This window comes from Podarcis cretensis (genome assembly GCF_951804945.1).
Source record: "Podarcis cretensis genome assembly, chromosome: 6".
In the NCBI taxonomy this organism is placed as follows: domain Eukaryota; kingdom Metazoa; phylum Chordata; class Lepidosauria; order Squamata; family Lacertidae; genus Podarcis; species Podarcis cretensis.
Window position 1 is genome coordinate 94,506,315 of NC_137175.1, and position 25,111 is coordinate 94,531,425.

General features: G+C 46.0%; 1 protein-coding gene across 3 annotated transcripts in view; it reads right to left on the reverse strand.

Moving 5' to 3' along the window:
• The window catches only part of CACNA1E (calcium voltage-gated channel subunit alpha1 E), a 498,615-nt gene extending 474,000 nt beyond the window's left edge, over window positions 1-24,615 (reverse strand). The window contains exon 1 of one of the 3 annotated variants that reach the window (XM_079980995.1): window positions 24,314-24,615. The gene's annotated coding sequence lies outside the window, so the exon portion shown is untranslated. The remainder of the gene's footprint in view (window positions 1-24,313) is intronic. The other 2 variants (XM_079980994.1, XM_079980996.1) reach the window with 2 other exon arrangements.
• Between the last annotated feature and the right edge of the window lie 496 nt (window positions 24,616-25,111).

Below are 25,111 nucleotides of genomic sequence, written 5' to 3' on the forward strand. Positions count from 1 at the left end.
GTCCCACGCTCCTGTACATTTGAACTTGCCTCTCGCGCCAACCCAGTGACCTTCCTCCTGACCGTTACACTACTTCTGTCACTGCTTCCCTCTTCTGGAATACTGGCCGGATCTGACCTCCCCTCCGTTGCCTGACTCTCCGATGGAGGCGTGGTCAGCCCTGACTCCTCTCCTCTCCCTGCTGGGGGAGACGCTATTCCCGATACCTGTGACTCTTCCCCCCCACTATGCTCCGGTGGGGAAGCTGGTCCTGATTTCCAACTGCTGCTCTGGGAGTCCCCGCTGGCCCCTTGCTTCTGGGGTGTCCCCCTTGGGACCCCCCTTGCCCTGGCCACCGGCGCCCCCTTCTGTGAATCTTCCGATTCGCTGGAGAGGCTCATGGAATCCCTCAGTCCACTGTCCTCTTCTCCTACGCTCCCCTCGGATTCTTCCCCTTCGCTCTCCATCTCCTCTCTTCCCTGTGCCTCTGCTCCTGAACCCCTGACAATAATAATAATAATAATAGTAATAGTAATAGTAATAATAATAATAATAATAATAATAATAATAATAATAATTACTTTTATTATTTATTCCCCAGCCACTCTGGGCAGCTTACAACATATATAAAGGTAAAGGGACCCCTGACCGTTAAGTCCAGTCACAGACGACTCTGGGGTTGCGGCGGTCATCTCGCTTTACTGGTCGAGGGAGCCAGCGTTTGTCTGCAGACAGCTTCTGGGTCATGTGACCAGCATGATGAAGCCGCTTCTGGCGAAACCAGAGCCACACACGGAAACGCCATTTACCTTCCCGCCGGAGGGTATCTATTTATCTACTTGCACTTTGACGCGCTTTCAAACTGCTAGGTTGGCAGGAGCAGGGACCGAGCAACGGGAGCTCACCCCGTGGCGGGGATTCGAACTGCCAACCTTTTGATCGGCAAGTCCTGGGCTCTGTGGCTTAACCCACAGCACCACCTGCATCCCTATGGCAAATGCAGCCACCAAAAATATAAACGTATCAACCATCACAGGCGTTGAGCTTTTTGAGGAAGGTATGTAAACCCTGTCTCCAGTCTATTTCAGAATTTCTTTCTAACCTCGGAAAAGCAAAAGAAAAGAAAGAAAGCTTTTCTTGACTGGAGTGACAGCTATACAGATGACTGCCAAGGCCAGGTTAACTCCAAAGTGATGTCACCAGCCCACACACACAGCCAGAGCAAGTGAGAACATGTTCCGGCCCCTGGGGGCAGGGAGAGAGAGAGGTGGCCTTCAGCCACTCTATTTTAAGGAACAGGAATCAATTTGCACTCATTAAAAGGAATAAAGCTAAAAAGTCTCTTCTGTTTACCTACTTAGTAATCCCCTGGGCAAGCAAGGAAATGCCATTTAATCGCCTCAGTTCAAGGGCTGTTCAGTATTATACGCACATCCCTTGGTTGGCAGGGCATCCGCTTTCGCTCTGATTCTGTCATTCCTTTTCCCCCTCCTTGTTACCTGCCTGAAATTAGGCTGAGTCAATGGTTTCAGGCAGGGGCACAGCTAACTGCTCCGGCACCCACAGCAGCGGGGGCAAGGCAATCTATGCATGGGGGCACAGGGGATGGCACGGTGAGCTGCCCATGGAGTCCGCCTGGTGGACACAAGCCCCACGCTGCTGTTTCAGGCAGCGCCAGGCCCCGAGCCACCACGTCACTCCCAGGAGAGATGCGTGGCTCGGGCAAGCTGCAGGCCAGGCCCACCACGGTAAGTGCCACCTCCACCCCCCGTGGTGTGCTATTTTGTCACTCCCCCCCCCTCAAGGATGACACCCAGGAGGCTGCACCCACAGCACTCCCCTTCCTATGCCCTGGTCTCAGGTTGCCTTCCACAGCCAACATCCATGCAGGAACAGCTGGCAGGTGACAAAGAGGGAGATCCCCGGCCGCGTCCTGGTTTAAATAAGGAGGGCCACACCCCCAGAGCCAGCTGATTGGCCGGCCCGGAGGTGACGCAGCCAGGAATCCCCCCAATCGTGCGGGGGCTGGGTTCCAGCCGCTGTGCGCATGGTGGGGCCGTGAAGCCTGCGACTCCACCTCCTCTGAATGGCGGAAGTGGCTTTTTCAAAATGTCTTTGGGGGCATCTATGGGCTCTTTGACACAGTACATCACACACAAAGGCACGTAATGGTAACCCATTGGTAACCAAATTGAAAAGAAGCCATTTGGGGAGAGGAGGAATTGGACTGGAGAAGAGACAGGGGGAAAGTGCCTGACCCTTTTTCCTGCTCACCATTTTCGTGCCCCAAACAACCTCCCAGGTCCTCTCCCCCCCCCCCACACACAAAAAGGTTCCAAACACACATGAGGTGAGTGGTGGGTGGCAAAGGATTAAGGACCCCATCTCCCCCAATTCTTCCCCACTTTCAATCCCTCCCAAACGGAGTTGTTCCAGTTTCAAAGGGGCACTGGGTTATATGGCAATTGGCCCTCAAACTCTGTGGTTCTCTGTTCAGTCCACCAGCAGCCCTTTCAGGGAACTGTCATCTCCTTGGAGCGTTCTAGTCCTGAAGTTTGGGGAGATGGCTTTCCATTCCATGTGAACGTATGAAAAGTGTATTGTCCTCCGATTGTGGGTCCGCCTATTTTTTTTATTAAAATATATATATATATGCACCACAATAGCCTACACCCTTGAAGCAGCTATCCAATCCCAATTTTGTCTAACCTGAGATCTCAGCTCAGTATTGCAAGATCCTTTCGATGAGAAACGCAGGGGCCTGGACTTGATGGTTCTTGTATATGAACATGAACATGAAATTTATTACGGTCAGTGACCACCTTGAGAAACACAAATGGAACTACAATCCCAATAGCAAAACAAGCATTTAAAACAATATACAACAATGGATTTTAAGTTTAAAAGTGTGATAGGCATATAAGTTCTTGTATATGGCTTTCTCCATTTATATACAGTATAGACATGCTCCTAGCTCCCCTCCTTTTAAACATATTAGCTTTATTAAATTGTTATAAATAGTTTAATCAAGCTATCTTATGAGTCATCTTGACATTACGGACAAAAATCAAATAACACACATCAGCCACTTAGAGAACATCAAATAAAGAATATTGGTTCTCTTCAGTTCTATATTAGCTGCCTATTATTTCAGTACAGAAGAAAAGACAAAGAGAAAAAGAGGGTTTAGGGGGTGGGAAACAGCCAAGCAGAGCTATCCTTGCAGTGCGAAGCAAGCCAAAAAGGGCTGTTCGATTTCCACATACCGTATTTTTCGCTCTATAAGACGCACCAGAACACAAGACGCACCTAGTTTTCAGAGGAGGAAAACAAGAAAAAAAATATTCTGAATCTCAGAAGCCAGAACAGCAAGAGGGATCGCTGCGCAGTGAAAGCAGCAGTCCCTCTTGCTGTTCTGGCTTCTGGAATAGCTGCGCAGCCTGCATTCGCTCCATAAGACGCACACACATTTCCCCTTACTTTTTAGGAGGGAAAAAGTGAGTCTTATAGAGCAAAAAATACGGTAATTGCTTTCCCTCTGAATAATCTCCCCACCACCACCACCACTACCACCCTCATTGGCAGCTAGAAGACTGACAACTCCAGGAGCCAAGTTTTATAACTCAGGAGAGTCCTAGATTTCCAAGCCCTTAAAATAATTTGCTTAGCAATTAAGGAAGACCTGATCAGCTTTCTGATTAATACCAGCGACCCAAATGGCTAGGAAACATCATAATATAAGATGCAGTGGCATAAACGTACATGGAGCGCAGAACGCATAATTTATCCATCTAATCATGCCTTCTCACAATGAGTAAAAATGATTTTACAAGTCGACAGACAGCATATGCAACAAATCTGCCTCTGGGGCATTGGAGTGTGAAACAGGAAGCAGATTCAGTTACTGGAGTCCTAACCAGTAGGAATGGTTTAAGAAGTAAAAATAAAATTTGCTGTATGAAGCATAACCAATGATATCTAACCGAAAGAAGATGTCCACAGGTGTCCACCAAACCCTTCACTCCACACCTGTTGCAAAGATTCAAAGCTGAAGAAGCATTCTTTTGGCATCCAGCTATATTAAAAGATGCAGTGGATCCCAATGGATGAAATACTTCTTAGCGTGTTCAGACCCAGAAACCTCCCCCCTAAATAAATTCACACATGACTCAAAATTTTGGTTTTGGTTTTTGGCAGAATTTAGGCCACAACTTCATTGATTACAGAACGTGACTGGTGGCATAGGCTCTGGTTCGACTAGCTCCCTGTCATGCAGGTAGCACTGACCCAGGACACCAGCATAGGTCAGCCAAGGGTGAACACCTGGATAAGCGGAAAGCCAGGAACAGGCTAACTTCACCCCCCAAATGTCCCCCTGGACTCAGGCATGGGCACAACCCCCTCTCAGGGGCTGACCAAACCATCGAGTCCCTGGATTCCTTTAATGGAATACCCTTCACATAGGGATGGCGAGAGCGTTCTCCCATCCCTATCACCTGAACCAGAGCCTATCCACAACCTTACAAGTTGTGATGATTTGCTACACAGCAGACGAAACCCAAATGGCAACAGCCAATCAGCCAAGTGGGGGAAATTCCTGCCTTGTCCCTGTCCCAACGACAGACGACACACGACGGCATAGGAAGGTCAAGCACAAAGCCCTAAAAGTAGGGAGAGGTGGGCGGGTGTTCCAAATGCACACACCGAAAGAGGACGCTCTGGGTCACGTGCATGGGCATAAACAGGTCCCTTGAACCATTTGAAGTGCATCCCATTGGCCAGATTAAACCCAGCTTCGAGGGACCTACCAATCGGGTTTTGTGGCTGACCAATCGTACCCACCCACAGCACAGGGTGGCGGTTTTCCGGGTCTCACCACAATATGTGCCCTCTTTAAGAGAGGACCCAGAACAAAGCAGAAGGAAGATCAGAAATTTATCAAGGCAGATGAAAAATTTGAATAAATAGTGTACTCCTATTAAAAGGTAAAGGTAAAGGTACCCCTGCCCGTACGGGCCAGTCTTGACAGACTCTGGGGTTGTGCGCCCATCTCACTTAAGAGGCCAGGGGCCAGCGCTGTCCGGAGACACTTCCGGGTCACGTGGCCAGCGTGACATCGCTGCTCTGGCAAGCCAGAGCCGCACACGGAAACGCCGTTTACCTTCCCGCTGGTAAGCGGTCCCTATTTATCTACTTGCACCCGGAGGTGCTTTCGAACTGCTAGGTTGGCAGGCGCTGGGACCGAGCAGCGGGAGCGCTCCCCGCCGCAGGGATTCGAACCGCCGACCTTTCGATCGGCAAGTCCTAGGCGCTGAGGCTTTAACCCACAGCGCCACCTGCGTCCCTATTATGCACCGTCAAAGAAAGCTGCACGGGCAGCTATCTCATGTAGATCCCGCCTTCTCCCTTTTCCTCTCTCCACCCCTCCCCACTCGTTAAAGGAAGCCACACAGGCAGCTATCCAATATATATCCCTCCTTCTCCCCTCAGGGATGACACCCGGGGCGGACCACCCCCACTGCACCCTTCCTCCACCGCTGTCTCCTTCACCTCGCTTACTGAAGAAGCATGAAAAGGGAGCACTGCTATACCTTCCTTGCGGGGGGGGGGGGACAAAATTCATCTCCAAATAGCTCAGGTACTTCCACACCAACTAAGAAATGGACATTTGCTAACACACACAGCTGAGGATAAACAGTGTACTAAAGGACACGGCAAGCCTTCAAAATGCAGAGGCCTGTGCACTTGTGCAGAGAGTGTGCTAGAGTCAAGCGCAGCCAGGCGAGGACTAGAGAGTTTTGTTTTCCCTTTCCACATTTTAATCAAGCCTCATATTTGAAATGTCATTCCTGGAGCATCTAGGAACTTGCAGAATGGAGGCTGTATTTACAGCTAAACCTAAAGATCCCTGGGCTTCCTTGTTTGCTTGTCTGATTCACTGATGGGGATGTCAACATGGTTGAAATGCTTCCATGACTGGAAGTTAAGATTTGGTGCATGGGAAGTTGGCTCAACAGACCTCAAATGCTAGAAAGGTGTGAAAACAGGGTATTATTTGCCCCGGCTGTTATGTACTGAAGTTCTCACCCTGGGCCAGCAGGGGGATACTGTATAGTTTTCACTCAGGTCTGCATATGCAAATAAGGAATTGAAAGTGACGTTCAGTGATTGGATAGTTACAGAAAGTTGTTACTGTTGCGTTGTAGTTGAGCTCTATATAAGCAGGCTGGCTGAACCCTTCAGTTCAGTTCTGTTCTGGCCTGTGAATAAACAAGAGCTGTCTGAAGAATCGCTGTGTTGTCTGATATGTTCACCCACAACCTAACACCGGCCTCCTTTGGAACTCAACACAGAGCATACCCTCCAGGTGTCCTGATTTTCTGGGGACAGTCCTGGATATAAAAGCCATCCCAGCTTATGATTTGATCCCAGAATGTTCCACTGTACCAGAGAGGAAGATGAGCCAACACTCATTCCAAGCACAAGCGGCGGCAGCAGTGGCAGCTGCAAGGCAGCACCCTGTTGCCTCTCCACGGCTGCCACTGCTGCCCCCCTCCCTTGGGCAGCTTGTAGCAGCTGCTGGAGAGCAAGCGAGGAGGATGAGGCCACCAATACTGAGGCCCTGCCTCGCATGATGCGTCAGCTCTGAGGGGCAGGACCGTCCTGGGTGGGAAGAAAGGAGGAGCGGAGCGGGGCCCAAGAGGTCTTAATTTTCTTAAGGAAATGCTTTGCATGCCCACATCTACTCTTGCCCCTTTCTAAAATTTATTTATTGGTGTGTGTTTTCCTTTTTGTAAATCTACCAAAGAATAAAATAAAATAGAATCGGGATAAAGGGGTTTTCTCAGGACAAGGGGTGGGGTGCATGTGCTGTGTCCTGTTGGTTTCATGGTGGGGGCACATTCCCTTCTTCAGACAGGAAATGCTCTGCAGGGGGAGGACACATATAAGATGGGGGGGTCGAAGAAGGTCAGCTGGGAGGGGAGTAAGAAATATTGGCAGTATGCAAGGGCTTGTCTCATAACAATGGCCAGCACCGCCAACACAGAGCAAACCACAGTAGCTCCAGATGAGAGCTCCTGGTCCTCTGCTTTTTGCCTTCCTTACATGCCAGCTGCCTGGCAGTTTCTGCATCCACAGTACCATTCTATTTCTTTTTTTAATAATATTTTGTATTGAGTTTCCTTTTCATAACACTTAAGCACAGCCTCATTTTCCACTTAAATTCTTTTGCTCTTACGAGCTTATCGACTTCCCTCCCTCCCGCCTCTTGGTTTTCAGAGTTAATCTTTATATCATGGCATTTATACATTCTGTTTCGCTCCTTCAAAATATCCCAATTATTAAATAAATATAAAAAGGTAAGAACACACTACATGTCTTCTTACAACCCTGCTAGTGTTGTTAGTTGTTTACAATGGTCCTTCAAGTATTGTATAAATTTACTCCAGTCTTTTTGGAAAGCTTGATCACGTTGGTTTCAAATTTTTCCGGTCAGCTTCGCCAGTTCCACAGAGTACATCATCTTCACCTGCCACTCTTCTTTCATTGGTATTTCTTGTTGTTTCCAATTTTGGGCTAAAAGGATTCTTGCTGCAGTTGCTGCATACATAAATAATTTTTTATCTCCCTTTGGTATCTCTTCCCCCACTATTCCCAGTAAAAATGCTCCCGGTTTTTTAACAAAAGTATTTTTATACATTTTCTTCAACTCATTATATATCATTTCCCAGTACGCTTTTGCCTCTTTACAAGTCCACCACATCACAGTACCATTCTAGGTGGTTATCTTCAGAACAGGTTGCAGAATCCTTGTATTTGGAGCATGCATCCACTTTCTTAATGCCACGCTTATAATTTCATAAACATCTATCATATCTCCTCTTGCTTGCCTTTTCTCTAAGCTGAAAAGTCCCAAACACTGCAACCTCTCTTCATAGGCGAGTCACTCCACGAATACTTCAAAACACATCTGAACCACACTTATCCCCCTCAAAGGATTCTGGGCACTCCAGCTGAACCCTTTGCAGAGATCCACATTTACCTTTCCTCTGCTCTTTCCATTATCTGAGGGCCAAAAAAATAAATAAATTAGTGCTTGGACACAGAGCTTTAAAGTCCAGACTGTGCCTGGATAGGTGGAAGAAAAGTAAGGGTAGATATACCCTAAATCCCCAGCAACCCTTAAGAAATCACAGTGCTCAGAATTCTTTGAGGAGGGAAATGTGCTTCAAATGTGCTTTAAAGGTTTAGTGCATGGGTAGGCAAACTAAGGCCCAGGGGCCAGATCCGGCCCAATTGCCTTCTAGATCCGGCCCACAGACGGTCTGGGAATCAGCATGTTTTTACATGAGTAGAATGTGTCCTTTTATTTAAAATGCATCTCTGGGTTATTTGTGGGGCCTGCCTGGTGTTTTTACATGAGTAGAATGTGTGATTTTATTTAAAATGCATCTCTGGGTTATTTGTGGGGCAAAGAAATTCGTTCATTATTTCTTTTCAAAATATAGTCTGGCCCCCCACAAGGTCTGAGGGACAGTGGACCAGCTCCCTGCCGAAAAAGTTTGCTGACCCCTGGGTTTAGTGCATGCACAGCCAGCTAAAGTAATCTAGGCCTTTTCTCTCTCTCTTTTTTTTGCTCAGGATGTCAACTACCTAGCACAAAGGTAAAAAATGGGGATAGGGATAAACGGGAGCTCAGTATCAGACTTGCAGTTTGACACACATTCCTCTGCAGCGCACGTGCCTCTCTTTCCCCCTGCAAACCAAGCTTGTTTCTCAGCCTGACGCACACACCTCCATGGCAGTTCCCTGGGCAGGAGGCCTCGCAGCTGTGACTAATGGAATGTTTTGACACCTCCGAATTATTCTAGCGGTTCTTTTCAGCTATAGGGAAAAGGAACGGAAGAGGGGGAGATGCAGCGATGGAAGCCCTAAGGAGCCACCCCAGTGCTAGGAACGGTCTTGCTTGAGAAGACCCACACACAGCAGGGGCATGCACACACAACAACAAAACAACAGCATTATTATTATTATTATTATTATTATTATTATTAAAAAGACAAAATGCTGAGGGACAGAATCTCTATCTCCCCTGCTCTTTTCTTCCAAAATTAGAACAACTAGGACAGGCCAGTTCATGGGTAGGCAAACTAAGGCCCAGGGTCTGGATCTGGCCCAATCGCCTTCTAAATACAGCCAGCGGATGGTCCAGGAATCAGTGTGTTTCTACATGAGTAGAATGTGTGCTTTTATTTAAAATGCATCTCTGGGTTATTTGTGGGACATAGGAATTTGTTCATTTTTTCCCCAAAAAAATATAGTCCGCCTCCCCCCACAAGGTCTGAGAGACAGTGGACCGGCCCCTTGCTGAAAAAGTTTGCTGACCCCTGGGTCCAGTTCCTTCAGCTTTCCGGCATTGGGTATTTCAGGAGACAAGCTATACCTACCCCAAATCCCTTTTCCACAAGAGTGTGGTTATGTATCAGCTATTCCCTCACAGTCTTCACCATGCACATGCAACATACATGTGCGCGCACACATTGCAGAGCAGGCAAAATTTCACAAGAGTTGATACAGGAGGTACCAAGATTTAAGAGTCACCAGTCTACAGTGGTACCTTAAGAACTTAATTTGTTCCGGAGGTCTGTTCTTAACCTGAAACTGTTCTTAACCTGAAACACCACTTTAGCTAATGGAGCGTCCCGTTGTTGCCGCCGCACGATTTCTGTTCCCATCCTGAAGTAAAGTTCTTAACCTGAGGTACTCTTTCTGGGTTAGCGGAGTCTGTAACCTGAGGTACCACTGTACTTTCAAAAAAACGCAAGCTGCTGGAGGCACACACTCTCTGCTCCAGGATCTCTTCCCTTTTTCGTTATCCCTTCTACAACTCCTCCCTCCTCCTCTGTCCTTCACTCACCAAGGGTGGGGGGAGAGGGAGGGCTGCAATCGTGGGGGGGACCTTGAACAGAGAACACAAACCACTTTTCCAGCGTACAGAAGATTGTGGTGGGGGCAGCAACAATAATTTTTGCTGAAGACAGCATCATAAAATAGTCTCCTCACGCCCACTTAGTATCATGGAGGGGTGGGTGGTCGAAGCTAATGACCTACGTTGCAGAGTTGTAAAAACTACCGAAGGAATGCGTGCGAGAAGTATTATATAAACCCTGACAATGACGGGGATGATCGTTGTTCTTGTTGAGGCAGGGACTCCATCCTACTCTGCATCTGTTTACACGATCCATAACGCTGTTCAATGAACTCTTTCATATCCCCTCTCTGTTTTCTTAGTAATTCTCCTCATATGCTTTCCTCAGGGAGCATTTAGCAAGAAGGACGCGGGTGGCGCTGTGGGTTAAACCACAGAGCCTAGGACTTGCCGATCAGAAGGTCGGCGGTTCTAATCCCCGTGACGGAGTGAGCTCCCGTTGCTCGGTCCCAGCTCCTGCCAACCTAGTAGTTCGAAAGCACGTCAAAGTGCAAGTAGATGAATAGGTACCGCTCCGGTGGGAAGGTAAATGGCGTTTTTGTGTGCTGCTCTGGTTCGCCAGAAGCGGCTTAGTCATGCTGGCTACATGACCTGGAAGCTGTACGCTGGCTCCCTCGGCCAATAAAGCGAGATGAGTGTCATAACCCCAGAGTCGGTCATGACTGGACCTAATGGTCAGGGGTCTCTTTATCTTTACCCTGGAAAAACCACCCAGGAAAACGTCTTGACCCTGCTCCTCTTCTCTAAGTTGTATTTGTGATCTATATTTCAACCTGCTTTGTATTGTATGATGTGCATCGCCTAGTTTGACTACTCCCGCTATTGAAACTTACATTGGCCTGAGTTCTTGGTGTGCTTTTTTCTTGGTATATTTAATAACAAGAACTCCAACTTATTTATCGCCTAGTTTGAGGCCTCTATATCGCACATGTGTTTCCACAAACAAACATATTATGCCTAGCAGCTCCATGACCGCTGATGTAAAAATTGGGGTTTGGCTTTTGCTGCCCAACTCCCCATGGGGCTCAGAGTCCCCTAAGTCCATGTTTGGTCAGAGAAGAATGGATGGAGGCAGGATCCAGTGGAAAGCAAGGCACATCTTTCTTTTTCTGTCGCAACAGAGTTCTCTCCCCTCCTTTCAAGGAGGCAGAGACCCTGAACAAATGTGTGCAAGAACCTTTAAAGACTTTGGACATTGCCCAACCCCCTTAGCCAAAGACCACCACCCCCAATACATCCATGCATCATAGGAGGCGGGTCTAGAGCAGAAATTCTATCTGCCAGGATACCTGAAAATGGTCACTGATTGCATTACCTGGGCAGCCTGGCCATTCTTTTGTGCTGTTAGTATTGCTTGAATCCAGGTCACAGGCTCACCCTATTCATACACAAATACGCCCTGAAGACAGGATTTGTAAGCGAAAAGACAGCGGGAAGGCTTTCCCCATTTACCTCCCGCACTGCAGAGGAATATTTGAGGTCATTGGGAGAGTCAAAATGGCTTCAGGATCGTTCTCCTGCACTATTTCAGGCACATGGTTTATATATATTTAGATATGTGTGCTTTTATGAATATTCATTCTGTATTTGAGACCTTAAAATTCTCCTAACACCGCAGTGCAGAGTGTCTTCTCTTTGCACTAGATTGTGAGCAGGGGCCTTGGAAACCGGAGCCGCGTGGGTTCATCTGGCTTAATTGCCAGAGTGACTCCTCTTCCCAACAGAGAGAAAACAGCGTGATTGGAAGGCAAGAGGCCAGCCCTAGCGCAGCCCAGAGCCTCATCCTGCAATCCAACCCAACCTGACAGGGGCACAGCTGGGGGTGCAATCAGCACAGCATCGAGCCAGCGCACCCCCTCCAAGCTCGCTTGCTCCCTCCCCTCCTGCCACTGGAGTCTCTGGAATCAAGCACAGTACGAAGGAGTGGGGTGGGGAGATAGGCAGTTAATTAACAAGCCTCTTCTCCTTGTGAAACCCACTTACGTCCGGTCCCAGGAGGCAGGCTCAGAGCACAGGAGAACAGAGTGCTCCAGCCACCAGCTGAGCAGCTGACTGTCACCATCTGGTGTGGCAGCAAACCTGAAGGGAGGGGGGTTAAAAAGAGCAATCAAGAGCATTTTGGCAGCCCTGGACTGGCAGGAGGGGAGCGTTCCACTTGATCAGCAAGATGGCTTTTGTCTGGGGACATTGTCTCTTGTGCAGGGATGCTCTTTCCAGGGCGCTTTGCAAGAGACAAGACCTTTTCCTGCTCTTTGCTGCAGATAGTGGGTTGTTGGTGTTGTTGTTTAGTTGTTTAGTCAGTGTGGTGTCGTGGTTAAGGGCGGTGGACTCTTAATCTGGGGAAGCGCGTTCGTGTCTCCGCTCCTGCACATGCAGCTGCTGGGTGACTTTGGGCCAGTCACACTTCTCTGAAGTCTCTCAGCCTCACTCACCTCACAGAGTGTTTGTTGTGGGGGAGGAAGGGAAAGGAGAATGTTAGCCGCTCTGAGACTCCTTCGGCTAGTGATAAAGCGGGATATCAAATCCAAACTCTTCTTCTTCTCTTCTTAGTCGTGTCTGACTCTTCGTGACCCCATGGACCAGAGCACGCCAGGCATTCCTGTCTTCCACTGCCTCCCTGCAGTTTGGTCAAACTCATGCTAGTAGCTTCGAGAACACTGTCCAACCATCTCGTCCTCTGTCGTCCCCTTCTCCTTGTGCCCTTAATCTTTCCCAACATCAGGGTCTTTTCCAGGGAGTCTTCTCTTCTCATGAGGTGCCCCAAGTATTGGAGCCTCAGCTTCAGGATCTGTCCTTCCAGTGAGCACTCAGGGCTGATTTCCTTCAGAATGGAGAGGTTTGATCTTCTTGCAGTCCATGGGACTCTCAAGAGTCTCCTCCAGCACCATACAGTCATACCTCGGAAGAAATATGCTTCAGGATAAGTATTTTCGGGTTGTGCTCCGCAGTGACCCGGAAGTAATGGAGCGTGTTACTTCTGGGTTTCGCCACTCGCGCGTGTGCGGAAGCGGTGAAACGTGACCTGCACAGATGCGCTGTCACGTCTTACGTTCTGTTCAGGATGCAAATGGGGTTTGGAACGGATCCCGTTCGCATCCCGAGGTACCACTGTAATTCAAAAGCATTAATTCTTTGGAGGTCAGCCTTCCTTATGGTCCAGCTCTCACTTCCATTCATCAATACTGGGAAAACCATAGCTTTAACTATACGGACAATTGTCAGCAAGGTTATGTCTTTGCTTCTTAAGATGCTGTCTAGGTTTGTACCAATATTCATTATGCGCACATGCTACCTCTCCAACCACAATGCCAAGCAGGTTGTGACAAGCGTTAAAAGGATCCTTCCAAAGCGGATCAACTTGGTGAGGGAAGAGCCGATGAGATTCAGCAGAAGGAAATGCAAGCAACAAAAATAACAATCCGAATTTCACATTCATGCTTCTTAGATATAATTTCCCTCTAAAATATGAACAGTGTGCACAGGAAAAATTCAACTCTCTCTCTCTCTCTCTCTCTCTCTCTCTCTCTCTCTCTCTGCTAGACCTCCAAGTCGTCTAATGAATGTGATTGGCAAGTGGGCTCCAGAGAAACAAAAGGAAGTACTTATTCATGCAATGCATAATTTGATTATGGAAGTCATTGCTAGAGAATGCAATAATGGCTACTAGCATAGATGGACTCAAAATAAGGACTCTTTGGTTAGCCATCTAGATTAGTCATGGATAAGTAATAATGGAAGCTGCACACTTAGAAACTGTCAGCTTCTGAGCAGCAGATTTAGTGCTTGAACTAAAAGCGCAGGAAACAGTCTGGCCTGTTCTTCTGCTTTCAAGAGTGGCTTGATATGTGCAGAACTCTGCAGGTGAAGCTTTCAACGGCACAGAGACTAAGCATTTGTCACCTGCTGGTGTCTGCCGTTAAAGGCACAGCAACAGAGGCCAGATGAATATGTGCCAATCCCAGAATTAATGCCACAAAAAGTAGCTTGGGGTTACCTGAAATTTTGCATTTACATGGTACTTTAGAGTGCTCAAAGCACTTCAAAATCGCTCATTAACTCTTACAACAGCCCTGTACAATAAGCTACTGCCATCACCTCCATATTGTTGAGAAAGGGTGGCTTGCTTAAGACTAAGGTTCAAGGTTGAGATTTGAAATCAGTCATTTTCCCAGTTCACATTCTTACCACACTATCCTAACCATGTCTACTCAGAAGTAAGTCCCATTGAAATTACTGGCCAAGGTCCACAAAAGACGAATGTATTTCACTTTAAGTCATTAACTGGATATTTTGGAAGGGATTGGAAGGGGCAACTTTTATGATATGGTACCAAAAGGTGCAGCAGACTGCTTTAAATGAAAACTTACAAATAAGCAAAAAATGGCAAGAAGATATATAACATGGATAAACTTACGGACGAATGGTGCATTACACACATGAACAAGCCATGCAACAGTGGGCTTCCTACGGCATAAAATATTTTGCCTGGTTTGGCTTCTGATACGGAGCTATTTTTCTTTTCTTTTATCGGGTAACCTGGATTTTGTACTTTCTTTAGTTATGTTCTATAACATGGCTATATTCTGCATTGCATCATAGTTATTGAGGAGTGGAGGATTTGTGTGTTGCTGTTTAAGCTTTACAAAGAAAAGCAGTATGTGTCTTTTTAATAAAAGTAAGTCCCATTGAATTCAGTGGGGCTTACTGCCAGGCAAGTGGGGTTCGGACTGCAGCCTAAGCCACTATATTGTGCTAGCTCTCGGTTCATAAGAAAAGTCCAGCTTCTCAGCCTGTTGTTTGAACTTGTGGTGATCAGTGCCAGTCCTTACGTGGCTTGTGGCTACAGCTTGTGCCAAGTCAGAGAAACCCTGCATCTGAAAATGTTCTTCCCACACACTTTGGCGATGCTCAGAGATCTTCTCCTCATGCCAAGAAAGCATCTTTTTGAATGGAACCAAATTTAGTATGTAAACTGAAATCTCTCGGGTACAATGAACATCCTTCCAGGTGCAAGGTCTTTTAAAGAAATAAAAATTGGCAAAATAAAAATTGTGCCTTTGCAGGGATGGGAAGGCAAGAGTTCACCAGCGCAAAGCAATCACAACATTAGACAGTAAAAACGGTGTGGGGGTGGCTTCTCCTGCCAGTGCAAGAAACACTACAATGAGAGGACTTGCTCCCAGTTTATTTGCTGCATATATTCGCTTCCTCTCTCCAAATGTCTGAACTTATGTACTACCAGATGCATATCTGTAAACTTGTAAAGAATAAAATTCACCTATGGAATTCACTGCCAAAAGGCAGGTTGGAGGCCACTCATTTATACGGCCTTTAAAAGGGGGGGGGGGGACAATTCCCTGGAGGGCGGACCTCACAGCTCAGTGGATTCTCCATATTTAGAGGATTGGATACTTGGATGCTGGGGGTGTGGAGAAAGGGGTTTTCCCTTTGTATGCTGCTCAAAAGCTTTCCAGACCAACCTGGCCCAAAACATTTTGCCGCCTGAGGCAAGGGCAAAGATGGTGCCACCCAACATCACCAATTCCACAAAGAAAAGCCAATTGGATTGGCAGAAGACCATGGCAACAGGACAACATAGTCCACTGCAGTTGAGGGCAGCAGGATATTTTAGAGGGACGCCAAACAGGCAGATAGCTCTGTCCTTCAGCAGCTCACCAAGGCTCCTTGCTCCTCAGCATTTTCTGTCTCTGTCTGCCGAATGGTAGGGCCTGCCCTGTTAGATCAGATCACCTTTGGTTTGATAAAACAAGACCTATCTTATGTCTGTTTCTCCCTTTTCCTGCTACATCCTGTCCAGAATTGAATCTAACAACTACTACCCTTACCCCAAGGTGATCCTTAGCAGCCATTCTGTTATGTCACTTAGCATAAACCAGCTCTACTTCCCAATTTCTTTTCTTCCCTGCAGAGTAAAAGGTTTGCCATAATGTAACCAGCTAACATCAAATTTACCCTTACGACACTCAAGCCCAAGAGAAGAAGCTCTTGACGTTATGAGCACAAGACAGCATTCATTACAGCACTGCTCTCATGTTATGCTCCTTGGGGAGATGCTGCCCCCCCCTTCCCCAAGTTTTCTGTTTGCTTTAAGTACAAAACAGAGATAGGGCTCTGAGAGAAAGGGGAAGGGTAGCTTTAAAAAAAATTGTGTGGCTTTAAAAAAAATAACATTTCAGCTGTCACTAAAAAGTTATCAGTGTCTCTTTGAGTGAGTGAGTGATTCACACCCCTGTATGAAAAGTTTCTGAGTCATTGTATGGGATTTAAGTGGGTGGGCTGCATTGACTCAACCTTCAAGCAGGGGTGTGGGGTGTTGAGAGACGTTGCAAGTCAATATCAATATAAGAGTTATATTTATATTGAATAAGATATTGATGCCCTCCCACTGGGCAGTATTCAGTTCAGGTCCTGGGCTCCAATTTTTTTCCACCACAAAGCTCTGCAAGGTGAGCAAGACTGAAAACGGAAGGGCAAATCAATCCAGACATTGGCAAGGGGGTGTCATTATTCTGTTACAGGCTATCTGGACCTCCTCTACTCTCAGCCTTCTGTCAGAATTCTCCATCCATGTATCCCAGACTTATGTTTCATTTCTCTCACTGCCAATCCAGAGTGCTGGTTTTGACCAATACAGAGTTTTATTTGACTCTGGGCTATGATACCTTTCAGACCACCTTTCAGCTGGCCTGACCCTCATCATTGGAGGCCCTTCTGTGGGTGCTTCTTCCAAGAGAAGTAAAGAAGGGTGGTGACAAGAGAAGGGGTCTTTCCATTGGAAAGCCCCACACCTCCAATTTGTAGATCATTCTCCCCTGGGAGGCTCATGACATTGTCATCTATTTAGCACCAAGTGAAGAAGGCTTTATTCTCCCAGTTGTTCGGAACTGGAAATTGTTCTGGTTGTCATCTTATCTGGCATCAGCTTGTGTTCACCCTGTTGTTGGGTGGGAGGTTTTTTTTCCTGCCTTGAGACTGATTTTTGTGGCAATTTTTAAAGTATTGTTTTTCAACAGGTATATTTTATGCCTTGTTATTAGTAGTTTTGCTACTTCTTTTAGCTGTTTCATTCATTCCTTCATATACGTGCATGCATACATCCATGTTTTTCTTTCAGAAGTCTAATATGTGGGACAAAGCTCCCTCTGAAATTCACTGCTTCTTCTACCCCTTAGGTCAAGGAGATTTTTTATATATATATAGAAGCAATGAACACAGAAATGACTGCTAAACTTCCGCTATATTTCCAGAATTGCATTTTACATCATGTGAAAGATAAGATGAAATGAGGATTATCTGGTAAGGAAACACCAGGAAAACTGAATAAAATGCTGTCTGGATGCAGCCAGTGGCGGAGCAAGCTGATTGGACGTCTGGGGCAGCACGCGTGCCCTGTGCCCAGGCGAAGGGCCAGCCCCCCATGGGGCGGGGTGAGCCAAGGCAGGATGCTCCATGGGGCCTCCGAGGAGTCTGCCCTACAGCTGGGAGGGAGGTGGTGGGTGGACCGTTTGGGGCAGCATGGAGCCTGTGGGTGCCCAAGCCACTGTGTCACTCCCAGGAGCGTGGCTCAGGCATGCTGCAGGCCCCACAGTGAGTGCCTCCTGGCATTTTGTAACCCCCCTCAGTGGTGACACCCGGGGCAGCCCGCCCCCACCGCACCCCCTTCCTCCGCCCCCTGGATGCAGCCTAAGTGTACAAAGTGCAGACCTGCCTGAATGGAACATCCTTAGAAGGCATGGCAAAACATTCACCTCTCATGAAACCACTTAGTAAAATTCTTTGAGGAACGTTTAGCTCTGCAGACTGAGCAACTGCTCTTTGGTCTAGGAAAGAAACACTAGCCACAGGAGGAAGCACTACACTGGAAGCTGTACCTGGGATCTGAAATGGATGCCAGGTAAGAGCCGCCCTTGCAAACATAAGCCACAGAAACTCTTCAGCAACCATCACACAGATATTTTCAGCAGTAGGTAGAAACTTCCTCTCTCTTGCCAGACAACGCCACTGCAAAATACAGGGGTATTTGCTGAAGGAATAGTGTAATTATTCAAGCTGGCCCAGTTCCTAGATTACAAGCTGCTATTTCACATACCACTGAACAGCATGTGGCACTTTAGCACATGCTAGAACAACTGACGAGTTACTAGAAAAGTGGTCCTTTCCAATAGCGGAATACCATATCCACTGACAGGATATCCATGTCTCCCTGTACCCGGCTTGCTCCAGCTTCTAGCTCACACATAGACATCTAATTTTGGAGTCCTTATTTAAAGTGTCCAGTTCTACTTTTAAAATCTTTTCAGTTTATCTTACACCCTGCAAAATGAGCATTCTTTTGGCAATTGGTCTCCTTTAACAGATGCAACTGGACTGTTTTGAGGTATTTATTTTAAAATAAATAATAGTAATAATAATGACTAACACCGTAACACATGCGCAGTTTTGGAATGCTTGAAAATAAACAGCTCAGTTACACTGCAAAATGTAGCACACTGCATCTAAGATGGGCCTGGTTCTCACAAAGTCAGTAAACCAATGCCAGGGCTGTGGGTGCATTTCTCTTATGAATAAAGGCCTGAACTCAGTGATAGAACACCTGCTTATCATGCAAACAGTCCCATGTTCAAACCCCAGCATCTCCAGGTAGAACTGCGGGAGCCCCCCGTCTGAAATCCTGCTGAACTGCTGCAAGTCAACATTGGCAATGCTTTTGTAGATGGACCAACATTTTGTTTCAGTATATGGCAGATTCCTGTCATCCTTCCATTTGAGGAAAACAACATTACAGTACAGGTGTCAGGGTGAAAGGATTGTCTTCTTCCTAACTTGTCAATTTTCTTTGTACTATTGGGCTTTGTGTGAGCTCCCACCTGCACTCTGACACAAGTTGACCATGACAGAGAAATCTGGACCACAGAATCTGGTAGCATCCCTTGGAGACTAGGAATGAAGCACACTGTATGTTTAATGCACATTCAAAGCACATTCCTCCAGCCTCAAAGAATTGTGGGCAATGCAGTCCACCCCTCACAGAGCCAAAATTCCCAGCCACCCTTAATGAACTATGGTACCCATAATTCTTTGAGGGGGAAATGTGCTTTGAATGTGCTGTAATGTATAATTCTATCTCTCTCCCCCCCCCAAACTTCTGTCAAATGTTATTACCAAGAAAATGTGTGCAATATCTTTAAGAGGGGGCAGTGAGAGAACATCACTAGAAGCGCAAAGGTGTTGCAGAAACAACTTTTTGTCTTGGCAGGCACAAATGGCAGAGGGCCACGCAATGGTGAGAGGTAGAGTTCCACCCCAGAACTCATGTCACAAACTGCAACGACAACTATTAAGTCAGAGGGTGTAGCACAGCACCACACTCCACAGTTCAATTCATGGTGCAACAATTGTGACAGGGGCGTGCATCATCCTTTGCCCCAAACTACCCCAGTATTGGAGAGACCCCCATCCCTGTTGTATTTTGTGAAGACTTTTGAAATTTCAGCAGTAAGCTTTTCTGATTTTATGGTTAATTTTAACTGATTTATCTTTCGTAAGCTTGTTGAATGCTCCATAAAAGCTACACTGTTGTGAGTATATAAATGGTTTAGATAAATAAATGAAAATAGAAAGCTTTTTTAAAAAATAAATAAATAAAATAAGCAATATGAGAACTTTGGTACTGTTTTTGAAGATAACATTGTCTGGACCACTGATAACAAATGAGTGAGCTAACACGATTTGCATTTGGGGAAAGCCTTCCTTAGAAAATAAGAGAAGCTGGAAACGTTTGAACATACAACACTAGAATATCTTTTAGACTCCCCACAGGCCTTGTCTGCATGTGAGCATTGTTAATGTGGGATAGAAAGTGCATGATCATGCTGTTTGAAATTTCTGGCAAGTATACAGTGGACATTCAAATTTCAGACATGGGCAATGCACCCTACACTATCTGGCGTGAATGTGCCTCTAGCTCCTTAAAAAATAATAATAAGTGACTTGGATACACAGCCTTGGCTGCTCTCCATGGTGCTGAAATTCTGCCTCTCTGTCCCACATACCAACTCACCCTTAGCAAAGAATGAACTCTTCTTCCCTAATTCATTGGTTTTTAAAATAAAGAAATATAAACTCCACACACACACCGTCGCTGCCACCAAAAAAAGCCAAAAGAAATTGACCAAAGTTAGAACCCATTCAAAAACACTTGGGACTGAGCCTCAAGGATTCTTGTGAAAATCATTTCCAAGTAAACATACACAGTTTTTGGGCTGCATATCATGGAATTAACCAATATACCCAATTTACATAATTATTTCAGCTGCTGCATTTTATAGCATAGTCTGAGAATTTTGGTTACTTTAGTACAGCATTCTGGAACTCCCTAAATGTGCCTCAGTACCCCAAGCCAAATTAGCCTACATAATGCATATTGTAATGGGGGCATAAGCGGAGAGGTTGTGTGAGCAAGATAAGCTAAACCCTTGGTGCCCCCAGGGCAAAGCTACATTTTACATGGATCTCCATATTCCAATAAGTCAAGAGAAAGAGGGGCAATGTGCTGCAGCAGGGAGAAGGAAGAAAAGGAAAGCGATGGCCAGTGTTTCCCATCAAACACTGCTTTGTAATGGAAGATACAGAAGCCAGGAAAGTTACAGAATCAGAATAAACATATCAAGATCCCAGATCTTGGGATCAGTTATTCACACCAGGATAATTCAAGACATCCTAATTAAGGACTCTTCTCTGAGTTAGTCTTGCAGAAGCAAATAGGAAATGAAGAGAGACGTCAAATAAGAAGCTAACTTTAAAATTAAAAAAGTCTAGGAAAACAATATCACTTTGGATATAGAAGGCTGCTGTATTGACACATGGTAACACGGTCAGATTCTTCAATGAGGATCAGAATCTCTAAATTGATGGAGACAGAACAGATTACAGGAGAAGAAGATGTCAGCCTAAAGGTTTCCACAGCAGCATATTCCTGAGACGTAGCCAGTGAGCTGGTTGCAGTGAACACCAAGCATTTTTGTGTTATGATCCACAACCCACTTTTGCCAGGTCTAAGAAGTTGGCACTAAAGTAGATTCACTATATATCTATATCTATCTAATCTATATCTATCTATCTATAAGGTAAAGGTAAAGGGACCCCTGACCATTAGGTCCAGTCGTGGCCGACTCTGGGGTTGCGGCGCTCATCTCGCTTTATTGGCCAAGGGAGCTGGCATACAGCTTCCGGGTCATGTGGCCAGCATGACTAAGCCGCTTCTGGCAAACCAGAGCAGTACATAAGATGCTATTGAATTTGACTGTCTATCCCATGGGCAGGCAAACTAAGGCCCGGGGGCCAGATCCAGCCCAAACGCCTTCTAAATCCGGCCCATGGACAGTCCGGGAATCAGCGTGTTTTTACATGAGTAGACTGTGTGCTTTTATTTCAAATGCATCTCTGGGTTATTTGTGGGGCATAGGAATTTGTTCTTATATTTTTTTCAAAATATAGTCTGGCCCCACACAAGGTCTGAGGGACAGTGGACCGGCCCCCTGCTAAAAAAGTTTGCTGACCTGACCCCTGGCCTATCCCATGAGTGGGGAAACTGTGGCTCTCTAGGTGTTGCTGCACTACATACAACTTCCATCATCCTAACCATTGGCCCTGTTGGTCGGTGCTAAGGACAACTGGAGCCAACAACATCTGGATGCCAAAAGCTTTGGCATTCGTTATCTCTAGCCCATTATTATCTGCATTGTGTGGCAGAGTAGCTCTCAGGTAGAGTCCCAACCTTGCACCCAGAGGTTTTTTAAAAAACAAAAATGCCAAGGATTGGACCTATGACCATCACATGCAAAGGAGATTCCCTGTCATTCAGTTATGGGCTCCCTATGATCAGCCATGGCCATTAGACACTGCTGGGCTGTCCACCTTAGACCCCCAAATGTCTCTGGTCATCTCTGAGGTCCTCTACAGGACTAGCTGCTCTCACTGGAATAGAAAGGATGAGGAATTTGCCAATTCCAACTAGAATTTGCCATAACTATTACTCTTGAACAGCCCTGCTGAAAATCAGCAAGACCTTTTGTGTGGCAGTAGTTAAACCACAGAGCCTAGGGCTTGCCGATCAGAAGGTTGGTGGTTCAAATCCCTGCAACGGGGTGAGCTCCCGTTGCTCGGTCCCTGCTCCTGCCAACCTAGCAGTTTGAAAGCACACCAGTGCAAGTAGATAAATAGGTACCGCTCTGGCGGGAAGGTAAACGCCATTTCCATGCACTGCTCTGGTTCGCCAGAAGCGGCTTAGTCAGGCTGGCCACATGACCCGGAAGCTGTACGCTGGCTCCCTCGGCCAGTAAAGCGAGATGAGTGCCGCAACCCCAGAGTTGGTCACGACTGGACCTAATGGTCACGGGTCCCTTTACCTTTACCTATCAGCAAGGCCTTAAGGAGCTACCCGGGTGCATCATTCTCAAAAGAATTTTCCCGATTTTGTTGGGGCGCCTAGGTTCCCCACTCCTGCTCAAAAGCGCTTGATGCTTTGATTTTAAAAAGGGTTAAACACAGGTCAAAAGGTTTTAGAACAAGGCTGGACATCTCTTTTGGGAGGAGAGCATTATAGATTGTGGTCTATCAGTTGTCATTTTGCTGTGCAACCTGACTCCTCAGAAGTGGTCTGGCTCCAAAATAAAGATTGTGCCATCTGCCCATTTGGAATTCACAATTATGAAGAACATGTGTTCAGGCATAGCATTAGAATAAAAAAATAAGTGAAGAGATTCAAGACTAAAACATACAAGATCTGTGTTCCTTTAAAAAGTTTGCCTGTTGCTGCTGCTGCTGCTGCTGTTGTTGTTGTGGGGGGGGTTGTGGGGGGGACTTGCAACCGTTCCTTGATTAAAATTTGATGGAGTTGCTAGGGGCCAGATAAAAACTGCCCCATGTATTATGGGTAACCAATTTGCCAATCCCAGTTTATTTAAATGATAATGGTCCAATATCCAATATTAATTGGTTATTGGGTCAATTGTAGGGACTTTGCAAGTCTTCTGAGGTTACTGGTGAGACCAGCATGACTAGCCAGGGGTCCAGCATAAACTTCTTGAATTTTCTGCTACTGAGGAAGACCAGAGTGAGTCATTTTTTTCCAATGAAAAACATTTCATGACTGTGCTACTGTGACTACAGAATATTGCAGTAGTCAAAGCTTTTTATACTTTTGTCCCAAAGAACGGTGCTCTCAAATCTATCCCTAATTGTACTGAGAAGAGGATGAGATCAAGAAAAAAAGCTTTCAGAAAACTGATTCACCCAACGAAAGGAGAAATGATTCATGTATGGTGTGATGGGAACACTTTTACAAAGCACATGGCTGGAATGTGACATGAGTTGGCTAAGAAGCCCTCTCCAGGAGCCCCAATGAATGGAGGTCCCAAAAAATTGTGAATGAAAGCAGATGATGACAACTCCAACACTAACGAGGCAGCAATTAAACAACTAAATTGCTGTGTGATGAAATATGCAAATCAATATGAGGCTAACTTAATTGTGGGGTAGGAGGGGGGAGAAGAAAAACTAAGGCATAAGAATTCAAGAAATTAAGGAACCATTTCCCTTACATCCTGCAAGTTCTGAAAAGGCTTAACCGTCCGTTCGTCCACCTGTGACTCTGGTGGATTTCTTAGCTGCAGTTCACCTTAAAAGGATCCGCCTTAAATGAATGAGTAACCTCCAAATGTAGGAAGGCTACCTTAATAAAAACTTTCTCCAGCCAGAGCAAAAGCATCTTCCTTTTAAAAGTTCCACTTACAAACTTTGGGTGGGGGATGAAAGTACAAGAAAAATCCACCTGTAAACGAAGCCAGGGTCAAGTAAAGCAGTATAAAGCAGAAGACGATACTCCTAAGGATTGCAAAGAACCTGTTCTGACCAGGTTGCTGTACCTCTACATCAATATTAGTAGAAAGCACCTATGCATAATTCCAAAGTTCCTAGCATTGCCATAAAGAAATGATAACACGAAAGCCAAAAGGGATAGGAGATGGAATTCTGCAATGATTAAAATCTATTCTTTAGATCAAAGGCAAAATGTAGCCACAGTTCACTCAAAGGGAAATTGGGGGGAACTGGAAGCCAGCCAGCCATTCCTCTCCAACAGGTAGCAGCAGCATTACACTGAGATTAGCTACTACTCTAGGATTCCTTCTTCTGCAAGGTATAAAACACAGAACGCCAAACAAGGGGGGGGGGAATTAAAGAGGCATTACCTACTTTTAGTAAGCTAGCAATCTACCCCAGACAGCCATTATTGCAAACAGAGGATCTAAAATAAGCTCTTACCTTGAATAACATGCATAGCTCCTGGAACTAGGCTGTGATATTATCCCAGAGACATTATTTGTAATAGAAAGATAAAATAAGACTAAAGGAAGGAGGAGAGACGGAGGGGAAGAGAAGAGGTGGAGGGAAATAAATAATGAGAAGAGGACTGGGGAAGGAGTGGAAAAGGGAAAGAAGGAGAGGTGGGAAGGGGCAAAAAGAATAGGAGGAGAGGGGAGGAAATGAAAATAGAGACAGTAAAAAATCTGTCTCCTGCCCACACGGTGGAAAAGAAAATTCTGACAAGCAAAAAGAGAGAGAGAGAGAGAGAGAGAGAGAGAGAGAGAGAACTCACACACATACCAGAAGGGGCAGACAGGCGAATAACAAAGCAGAACAAGGGAATCAAGAGGAATAAAAAATGGTAAGACAAATGTCTAGACCTAAAGCATACAGAGGAGATGGGGAGGTGGAGAGTGAAATTGAGGGTTTGCCGGGAGTGCCATGCTATTTTGCATAATTGGAGTAGCAAACAGCCATGTGTCTGGCAATTTAGGTCAGCTGAGTTGTTAAGAATGTGGGTGAATTTGACAGGGAGCAAGGGGGAGCGTGGACCAATCCAATATCACACCCGACTTCTCAAGAATATAAAGAAGAGAGGTCATGTTGAGCCTCTGTTATTTGGCTGCAAGTTGCAAAAAGGATGTTCGAGGCAGAAAAAGTGCTGTCTCTGGGAGAGCTCTCCATAATGGGCATGCACAGGTATAAGTTGCTGTGCAAAATCTGATATTGCTAAAATGCAAAACTGTGTGGCTAACC